This window comes from Artemia sp. Qi Xiang Cuo, chromosome 12, assembly GCF_049724085.1.
Source record: "Artemia sp. Qi Xiang Cuo chromosome 12, ASM4972408v1, whole genome shotgun sequence".
In the NCBI taxonomy this organism is placed as follows: domain Eukaryota; kingdom Metazoa; phylum Arthropoda; class Branchiopoda; order Anostraca; family Artemiidae; genus Artemia; species Artemia sp. Qi Xiang Cuo.
This window is the reverse complement of record NC_142805.1, coordinates 66557615-66568383: the sequence shown is the minus strand read 5'-3', so window position 1 is coordinate 66568383 and position 10769 is coordinate 66557615. Positions and strand designations below refer to the sequence as shown.

The 10769-nt window shown below is 36.9% G+C and overlaps 1 non-coding gene across 1 annotated transcript; it reads right to left on the bottom strand.

Annotated features, from left to right (window-relative positions):
- Positions 1 to 3937: 3937 nt before the first annotated feature.
- LOC148946418 (U2 spliceosomal RNA) lies at positions 3938 to 4129 on the bottom strand. The gene has a single exon (XR_016142671.1). It is a non-coding gene; the product is annotated as a U2 spliceosomal RNA (small nuclear RNA).
- Positions 4130 to 10769: the final 6640 nt, after the last annotated feature.

Below are 10769 nucleotides of genomic sequence, written 5' to 3'. Positions count from 1 at the left end.
AGAAACTTCTGGTGACCTCAAACAGACGTGACCCCACCCATATAGGTGTTGTAGTCGGAGACTACTCATGGAGATTTGACCTGCACGTAAGACCCATGGCACTTGTCATACCGTCTGACCTCTGTCTCCTCTTCTATGCCTCTGTAGTTTGAAGACAGGAGAACCACTTTGTTATCACACCACTGGGTCATGGCTACTTTTCTATCTGAGCGCACAGACATGACAGAGGTTCCTCTGCCATTTCTTTTCATTTCTGTTTCGATTACAAAGTATTGGGTCGTTGGTGCCCAAACGGTTCTTCATGATAGCTCCGGTCGAATTTATTTTTCTTTCAGCCAGCATGTCGAGGAGCTTAACAGACTAGAAGAATCGGTCAAAATAGAGGTATGTACCTTCTCGTAGGGTTTTAGACAAGCGCAGTACGATCCCAGCTGACAAGCCATGGGCTCTCAGCTCATCTCCCAAGGTGGTGGCTTCCTGGTAGATTTGGAAGTCGAGTATCAGCCCCAAGGAGCTGGCGAGGACAACATTTTTTAATCCAACCGGATAGGGCTTGTTGGGGACATATGACTTGAGAGTCGATATACCCTGGAAGGGGATCATCTGTTCGTCAGTTGGAAGCTTCCTGTCACGCGGCAACTGGAGACAGATATTTCTGAAGTTGTCAAGGATCGACAGCACATTCCAAAGTCTATTTTTAGTTTTTCTTCGTCTTTGATTTCTGAATCAATAACGAACTTCAGATTCGACCGGATTGTGAAGAATCTTTCTCGACTCATGTTTTGCAATATGGCTTCCACCCTGAACTTCCCAGACCAGCACATGCAGATCCGCGGAAACATGAGGTTCCCCATCAGGATGATAATGCCAACAAAATTTTCATCTCGTCTGGAGTTACATTCAAGCTTTTGTGGTGGGCCAACTGATAGTTGTAGTTCATGCAAAAAGCTGTACGTTCGAAGAATCTCTCCGGGTAATGTTGCAAGAAGAATTGTTCTGGACTCCAGTCGTGTTCCTGGAAGTGAGCGGAGCTCAGGTCCGTGCCACGATGATGGTCGAACCGTCGAGACTTCCTCCAGGACAACGTTGATGCTATTTTGTCAGCCTTCAAGCGTTTTGCGCGGGTTGCTAAGGGTACGTCATGGACGGAATAACCACAACCATGACGGAATGACCACAACAGATGGTTCGCCATCAGAGTCTGAAGACGACAAAGAGTGGTTCTGAACCATTCCTCATCATCGTTTAAATCAGAGGTCTAGGTAACTCTCATTGAGCATTCCGAGGGTTTCATCAAGGGAAACTGCAACGAAGGAACAAGTTTAGTAAGCTTAAAACTAATAGGTGGTTGTCAATTTAGTAAATAAAACAATCACTAGCCTCTGCTATTCCCATTAGAATCGAGATTTGAACTACGAACCTCAACCCTAGGTTTTTACTCAACTGGAACTGCATGTCCACAGACGTGGATATGGAGGATTTCCAAGTTCCAAGAGATGACACTTATCAAACTAACTGCTTTTAAAACTATCTAAGCACTGTCTACAATCAAGAGAGTACACCTGATTTTTTTCACAACTCGTTCTCACCACTTTCTTTTTTTTCTGTTTTATTACCTTTGCTTGTTTTCTTCTCCTTTTTGTTTTAGCCTTTTCCAGTTTGTGAAAACACCACTAAAAGTCGAAGGAACTTTCTAAAAGAAAACCACAGATGGCATTTCAGGTCCAAAAAGTACGTTGAAACAACGAAACCTTTGCTAGATGACACGGCCTCTGCGGAAATTTTTTTTACAGGTATGTCCACAGATATGGAAACCAGGTCTCAGAAGGTTATAATAGGTGACAAGCCGGTATCTTCGTCACAACTGTAAACTACTTCAGTGCCACCAATGAGGCAGACATTAGATTTCCGGCAGATGAATTGGCATCATGTTCAGGGTATTTCATATAATGTTGTGTGGCAGCTAGCAATGAGGCAAACACTTATACCGTTGGTGAAGGAGTTTTGATTTTTGTCAAGTTCAGTGATGGAAACAAAATTATTACATTTGAACGTATGTATTAGGTACACTTCATCTCTCTGTCTCCGGAGAACAGTAATAAGTGATGACAACCTATATAACACCTACCGTACCATCTTTAAACAATTTTATTGCGTTGGTATGTTTCATTGTTTTTATTTCAGAAGACGATCGATTTTTCAGGTCTTATTTTTCGTATCAACAGTACAATTTAGAAAGGATTTTTAAAAGTTTTCGTTGGGGGGGGGGGGTCGCCCCCATCACCTCCCCCTGTATCCGTGCTTGACTGAGGAGGAGCCAATCTCTTCAAACGTGGAATTATTTCTGTTCGTTTTGAGTTTTAATGTTGCTCCTTACTTTCAGTAGAAAAAACATTTTTTATTTCATCTATAGTAAAGCAAACGTATAGGTTGGAGAAAGTATTTTTTGCCGCAAAGCGACCGAAATTTTTTTCCAGTAAAGCGCCAATGACGCAGTAGGTTTTATAGTTTTACAGTGATAGAAGGAGGCGATACCCAAATTCTTGTTTATAGTGATTTTTGTTCGTTTTAAGCTTGATTTGCATATTAATTTTAAGTTTCATTAGTTTTAAAATGTATTTATTCATTTACATTAATATCTATTGTATGTTACTTTGAATTGATTGTTTAATTAATTTATGTTCGTTTTAAGTTTCATTTATGCTTCAATAGGAAATTTTTTTTTTTTTAAGCTTGATTTTCATATTGAATCTAAGTAATACCCGCTTTAAGATCTATTTTATTCATTTATATTATTACTTGTTGTATGTTTTTTGCTATGATTGTTTATTTAATTTCTGGTCGTTTTGAGTTTGAATTTCAACAGGTATTTGTATCTGCTGAGCTTCAGTTTAAAATGGCCTTTATTTTCCATTGAAAAACGTTTCTCGGAATTTTCTTTTTAATTAATTTTTGTTTGTTTTTGATAGCAAAAAGTTTTAAGTTGTTAAAAATTCCATATTGCAAAATCAAACTTAAAAAGATAAATCAAATGTTCATCTAAGTTTTAAAACTGGTATCAAAGTAACAATATCAAAGTGAAAAAATGGGTCTGTGTCAACCTCGGAGTTTTTATTATCTGATGTTAGAACTATTTTTAACAAAATGGCTATCTCAAAATTTATATCGGATGGGATTGGGGAAAAATGGCGTGGGGGTGGGGGGTTTAATTGCCCTTAGGTCTCTTTTGACTCTTTAAAAGTGAACTAGATCTTTCTATTTTCAATCAAATGAGCCCTCTTTGAAGTTTATCCGAGCATCCCTTCTATAAGAACAATATGTATTCCCAGAGTATAACTTACAACGCCTGTCCCTGGGCCCTGGGGGGTTGTGTCGACCCCGGAGTTCTAATATATGATGGTTGGACTATTTTTAACAAAATGCTCGCCTCAAATTTTATCGGATGGGTATACCCATCCAGTGAACCAAAAGGCGTGGAGGCCAGGAGGGGCTAGTTGCCCTCCGATCTATTTTTACCCTGAAAAAATGAATTAGAACTTTTAACAATCTTTCAAATGAGCCCTTTCTGAAGTTTGAAAACATTAACACATATCATTAAAGACAAAATGCAAAAATGATACACTATTTCCTCTGAAAGAAAATCCTTAGAAAAATTATTGTTTGAAAATTTATTCTCTGTTGATTTTAGCCAGGTTGCTAGATTAGAAAAAAATTTGTCCAGTTATGATTTCCGTTAATTTAATTATGACGAGTGGTCATTGGCTTTTTCACCATTAAATTTGGTAAATTAGATACAATTTTTGTTCTTTTTTCAGATGAAAAAAAAGTGACTTTCAACATATTCAGGGGCTAGGAAACTACAGGGGTGATTTCTATAAAATTTGAAAAGCGCATTGTACATAATTAATTGAGTTCATGGACTATGATTTCCCTTGGAAAGGGGAACGCCGATTCCGGAGGTACTACAAAACCGGGCGAACGCGCAAAGGGAGCGGAGCAAGCCCCAACATCCCCCCTATTTCCAAAATTCAGTTTAATGTTCAGGGCCCCATGTAGGGACAGTATCAGATATTAAGCTGATAAAAATAGATATTGCAATTTGATTTTAGATAAAAGGCCGAGAATCGATAATTCGACATGGATTGTCAAAGAATCTATCAGAAGACCAGTAATAGAGTTTTTCACATATTTAATTTCGGTTGCAATAGTCAAATAACATTCATTTAACTTATCATTTTTTCTTTAAATTTTTATAAAACATAAACATTTCCCGTAATATCAAAGTTTATCTCAAAATTTTGATGATAAACGGAAAACTTTCCAATGAAGACTTGGACAAAATTGTCATTCAAAATGCCAAAATCTGACAAAGATATACTGAAAAAAAAACTGACCTGTTTATCTGGATTCTTGAATTATGCAGGCTTATCTAAGTTTTGTAAAGATGTTTTTGCAGAAACTAAATTTCAGCTTGGGGGACAAACTGAGGTCTTAAAAGGGGTCAAGCATGGGTCTTGAGGGGGCAGCCCTCCTCCCCTTTCTCATAGAAAATTTTGCCCCTGGAGCGCCTCCTTCATGATCAAGGTAGCTCAACCGCCAAATAAGTAGGATTGGTACTTATGCATTATATCTTACACACGAAAGAAGTCAAGTTTGGTTAATGCTACTGAAATGAAATAAAATAGGATGCAAATATAATAGTTTAAAAACTAATTTAGGCTATATATTTGCCCATTAGGGGGGGGGGGGGTAAGCTTAGCATAAATTAAATACTTAACCTAACATAACATAGGTACCTTTTCCCCTTCTAAACCCCAAAAAACGATCGTTTAAATATTGTAAATGATTTTAGAAACCACGCCTTGCGATCCATTTCTCTATTGCAAATACACGTTTGACTGATTTTCTTTAGTGCTTACCGATACATTATATAGCGGTGTGTAAGATATAATGCACAATTACCGTATGATTTTATAAATCCAAATGTTGTGAAACATTTTCATATTAACATATCAAGGTTCTAGATTATTTATTTAGACAGTAAAGTCATGCTTTCTTTCTGATAAAAACGTCCTAATCGCCTGAGAGCACATTTAGCTTTTCGAACATAAATTCGGTACTGTTTTACTTAATGGTAAACCTAATGGTAAAATGGGGGGAAGGTACCTAGATTAGGTTACGTATTTAATATATGTTAATGTTAATATATGTATCAGGTTAATGTTTTTAATATAATGGGGCGGGGGGTATTATGCGTAATGTATTTACGCATATACCCCCACCTCCCCCCCCCCTAATGTGCAAATATATAGCCCAAATTTGTTTCATAATCCATTATAACCGGGTATCTGTTTTCGAAAAACGTAAAATTTTCGAAAAACGTAAAATTTCATAAAAAAACATTACTAAAAAATGGCCCCCGAGAGGCGCGAATGACTAACTTCTAGTTGAAAGTTACATGAAACAAAATTTAAATTACATGGTTGTACATCATGAACCAAAAGAGAAACAAAAAGACCACTAAACATAAATGATGAAAAAAATTAAATGCAATGTATTAAACAAAAGAAAAAAAGAAAAACAATTTCTTTGTTTTAATGACTCTCACTATATCAGAATTTTATAATTAGCAGAAAACTCTAAAATACGAAAAGCAAGCCCTTTTTCAATAAAATACAACGAAAAGATATTTTATCTATCAGAGTACAAGTGTAAGGACCTTCTACGGGACCACCCCCCCCCCTCCAAAGGAAATTAAATAATTTGAAAACAGTATATTTTGATTTAGTTCAATTTCCCATTGAACATGTCCTGACAATTTCAACGTAGTAACCTTAGCCGTTCCTGAGGTATCGCCCTTTGGACAAAACTGAATGCATGAAATTTCTTACATTTAGTTTAAAATCCCCCCAAAATACCCTGAAGTTCTTTATTAACTTCTAATTTTAAATTTTTATATTAAAACTTATTTAACGTTATATGTTGGCAAAGCCACGAACATCTTAACATAGAAAAATCATTTTCAAAAAACAATTGCATCGATTTGTGACATCAGCAGTAGATTTTATTTTCAAGGATTTTATCTTTGTTGTAAAAAAAAAAAAGCATTCAAGCCTCCATACGATTTCTCCGGCATTGATTTCACCACACGCATAACCATCTGCGCTAGGATGCGTTAAATTTTGTTTTGCATTATATGCTAATTAGTAAGCTACATTAAACTTGCTGATTATAAATTTTTATGTACCAAAGGAGTTGCAAAATTTAGGTGATTAGTTTTGCTTACTGTTTTTCACGGTTTAACACTGTCCTACGAAATTTGTTGAATATAAGCAATGATTGGGGACAATCCAAATAATAAAAGGATTGTCCCAAATATAAGGGAAACGTGACAAGGAAAAGATAGGACATGGTACAGTATCTATATAACGTGGTGTCTTAGTTGAGAAATACTATTAAGTAAGTCTTCCTCAGTTACATCAAGTGCTAAATAATGTTATTTATTTAACACAAAATTCTGTCATTTATATAATAACGATTTCTGACAGTTTTTATTTTACATATTCTTTTTCATTGGTTAAGAAAATAATTTCGATCTTTTCCGTTTCTCTCTATAAGAATTCGAATTTTGGCTTACTATTTATATGTTTGCCAAAATTTTGCAACAATTTTTTAACAAAAGTTGTACTATAATGCTTTCGATTGGTGGGTATTTCCCCCGGTGATTTCCCCCCGAGAAAAATCCACCTGGAAATTTCCCCCCGGTAATTTTCTACCGGAAATTTCCCCCCGGAATTCCCCCCGGAAATTTCCCCAAGCAGGAGATTCCCCCCGGTGATTTCCCCCTCGGAGATTCCCCCCTCCTAGGAGATGTTCCCCCGCTTGAAATTCTCCCCTCCCCCGTCTTGGAAATAATCGCCACCTTAGACTACTCTTGCCTCAGATTTGCATCGGATGTCACCCATGGCTTGAAAATTGTTGCAAAATTCTTCTCTTTCTCGGCGGCCTAAAATATAATAGCGAGTGGAGTACACTTTTTAATTGTCAAGTAAATAATTGATTATAAACGGTAATACATTCACGGTTAAAACGCTCACTTTAAAATTAATATTTCTTGCAATAAGCCTCAGGTACTCCAGCGTCCCGAAGTTCCCGTAGTTTCCCATCTTTTGTAGAAATCTGGCATTTAAATCCACATACTTTTTTTTAATTGGTTCACTGGATTGTCCCGTATTTGCTTGAATCACAACCGCCCTGTTAAGTGCTTGTTTACGCTTGAGGATGTCCAAGAACTTCCAAAGGCTAGGGCGATGAGCCGAAACTGAAGACTGCAATCTTCTATGATAACCCTCGACATTGTTGTTTGTCTTGTTGTTTGTCAACATTGTTGTATCTTTCGTTCGGTAGAACATATTCCAGACACGGGGTGGAAAGTTGCAAGGTACTCTCCTACTTCTACGCATTCTACCGATGTAGTTATCTTTAAATTAGGTGATGATCGGCCCAAACAAATTGTCAGTAAGTTTTGCTACGACAGCTTTGAATGCAGAATGTACTTCCGAAATGGGCACGAATGCAAGCTCAGCTAGCATTTGAACGGAGACGGCAAATTCATCATCGTGTCTATTCATTTCAGTGGCTGGAAAGCCTTTCCTGAAGGAATTCTGCACGCCCAACTTGAAATCAGACAATACAGATTTTGGACCTCCATTCGTCAAATGAGACTTTAGTTTGGTAAGAACTTTCGTATACGTGTCCTCTGACCTGTTAGGCAGCAGTGTGTAAACGCATGGAATCACCCGATCGTCGTACATGCAGTGCACAGCGTAAAGCTAGTAGAACAACTCGGCACGGTCTTGAACGTTCTGTCAACGAACCAGTGAGAAGACGAATCGAGGAGCTGACCTGATGCGTCCTTACCAAACATTACGATTCCGTTTGAATCTCCATGACCGCTGTCGTAAATTAGCACGGACCTTGTGGAGCTGGGAGGATCGGAATCAACTACGGGGGGGAAATTTCAGGGGGGGGGGTGGGAATCTTCTACGGGAAGAAATTTCCGGGGGGGATTACCGGGGGAAATCTCCGGGGGACAAGTTTCTCGGGGGAAATCTCCTAGACCCAAATAGTGTATTTCTATTTAGTTCAATTTCCAACGTAAAAGCCATTTACGCTAATATATCCTACTTGACAATAATGCAAGTTTTGTTGTGATATTATCAAATTTGCTCTAAACATGAACACAAAAACTGGATTCAAAATGAGCCGAGCAAATATTACAAGATAAATGTTCCCTCTTCCCCATCGAAACCACTGGTGCCGATCACTGGCGTCAATTCACGAAAATTAAAAAGGCTAGGCAATATCCAGTGGCTCCCCCCCCCCCCCCAGCCGATATATTTGTCTGATACGTTAAAACGTAACGCAGTGCGTTTAAACAAATTTATGATGAATTGTTTCAAACCGTTTTATTACCCCCCCCCTCCAAAACGAAATTCCGGACGCGGCCCTCGGGAGGGGAAGAGTATTCTTCATAATCCAGGGAGGGAAAGTTCGTTGCTTTTTCAATTTCTTTAACAAAAATACGAAAAAAAACAAGCCCTTTTTCAATAATAATGCCACAAAAAGACTTTCTTGAATCTGGAAAGGGGAATGCAGAAAAAATATTGCAGGAAAATACACCCCCCCATTGAAGCTACTGGCATTCTTCGTCCATGCTACGTGATAATAATACAACTTGTATTGTGACATTACAAAATTTGCTCCAAAGATTAATACAAAAGCAGAATTTTTAATCACCCAAGCATTTTTCCATACCAAGGCACTTCGTATCGAAGAGTTGTCGTAGAAACTTCGAAAAGGGCTCATTCGATAGGAAATTGGAACGGCTAGTGCCCTTTTTAATAGTCGAAAGTAATTGAAAGGCAACGAACACCCCTTCCACGCCAACCATTTCCCCAAACAAATCCAATCAAAATTTAGAGTTGGACACTTTGTTCAACGTAGTTGATTTCTAGATGGAAATTATGTTTTTGAGGAGGACACTCCCCCACAGCCTTCAGGGTAAGGGTTTTAAGTTATGCCCTGGGGAAATATAAGAACGGTGTTGGGACAATGTATTATTTATTATTTTTTTTCCTTTAGACCAGGGCATTTTGTATCGAAGAAGTTGTCGTAGAAACTTTGAAAAGGGCTCATTCAATTTGAAATTGGATTGGCTTGCGCCCTGTTTAATAGTCGAAAGTAATCGGAAGGCAACTAACATCCCTTCCAAGCCCACCATTTCCCGAAACACATATAATCAAAATTTTGAGATAGCCTTTTTGTTCAGCGTAGTTGATTTTTAGATAGAAATTATGTTTTTGAAGATAATACTCCCCACAGCCCTCAGGGCAAGGCTTGAAAGTAATGCCCTGGGGGCATATAAGGTTTTAATAGAAAGTGTTGTCGTAGAAACTTCAAAAAAGGCTCATTCGATTGGAAGTTCAAAGGGCTAGTGCCCTTTTTAATTATTGAAAGTGATTGGAAGACAACTAACCCCCCTCTCACGCCCACCCTTTCCCCAAACACATCCGATCAAAATTTTGAGATAGCTATTCCGTTCAATGTAGTTTAAAGTTCTGGAAATTAGGTCTTTTAGGATGAAACCCCCCCCCCACAGCACTCAGGGCAAGGCTTGTAAGTTATGCCCTGGGAGCAAATAAGGTTTTTTAAGCCCTGGAATACCTGAGACTCTGATATACTTCACGATTGACTCCTCTTACTGCTAATTATTTTATGAAGTTTCTGTAGAATTTTAGAGCTTAAATAAAGACGAGTCTATAGTATTCTCTAAGGTATTTAAAATTATCTGGATTTTATATTTTTGCACACTGAGCTCTCTTTTGGCATGGCCAAAAGAGAGCTCAGTATATATATATATATATATATATATATATATATATATATATATATATATATATATATATATATATATATATATATATATATATATATAGTATTTAGATAGTAAGAGTAATTGAGTGGCAAATCTGGGATAAGCCCTTTTTATAGAAATTTTTAGTTCTGACCTAGGAATGACAACAGGACGTTTGATAGGTAGACTTATCTATCTACAAATGAAATGACATCATATTTATACAATCCTAAAAAGGGCTTATCCCAGATTTGCCACTCAATTACTCTTACTATCTGTCTTGGCTTTTTCTACAATTAGCCATGACTTGATGCCTACTGCAAAATACTATGTATATATATATATATATATATATATATATATATATATATATATATATATATATATATTTTCAAAAATTTTCTTATTTTTTATTTGATTATAGTTTGAAAATTACACTCGAAAATTTTTTGTTTCATTAAAATATTTAATGAATTTGCACGGCCACTTCCAGTTTAAGTTACCGATACCCTAACCCCATTTAATGCCTTATGAAAACAGGTGAATTTTGCATTATTTTTGAATTTATTTGTTATGAACAGTAGGTTCATAATCCTAAATTCAATAAAAAAAAAAGAAGTAAATATTGAATTTTATTCAATAAACTTCAATAGCTACATTTAAGTTTTAATGTTACTTTCCATTTTAAACAAGTCGAATTTTTTCTATTATTTAATCTAGATCAGAGAAGAGAATGAAGTTTGCACTTGCTATAGAAAATTAATGAGGAGCCCTGTAAGCATCCTCAACGACATTGCACATAATGTCTCATCGCTTGACCATGGGAGCTAATCCTTCTGAATCCACAGTAGTA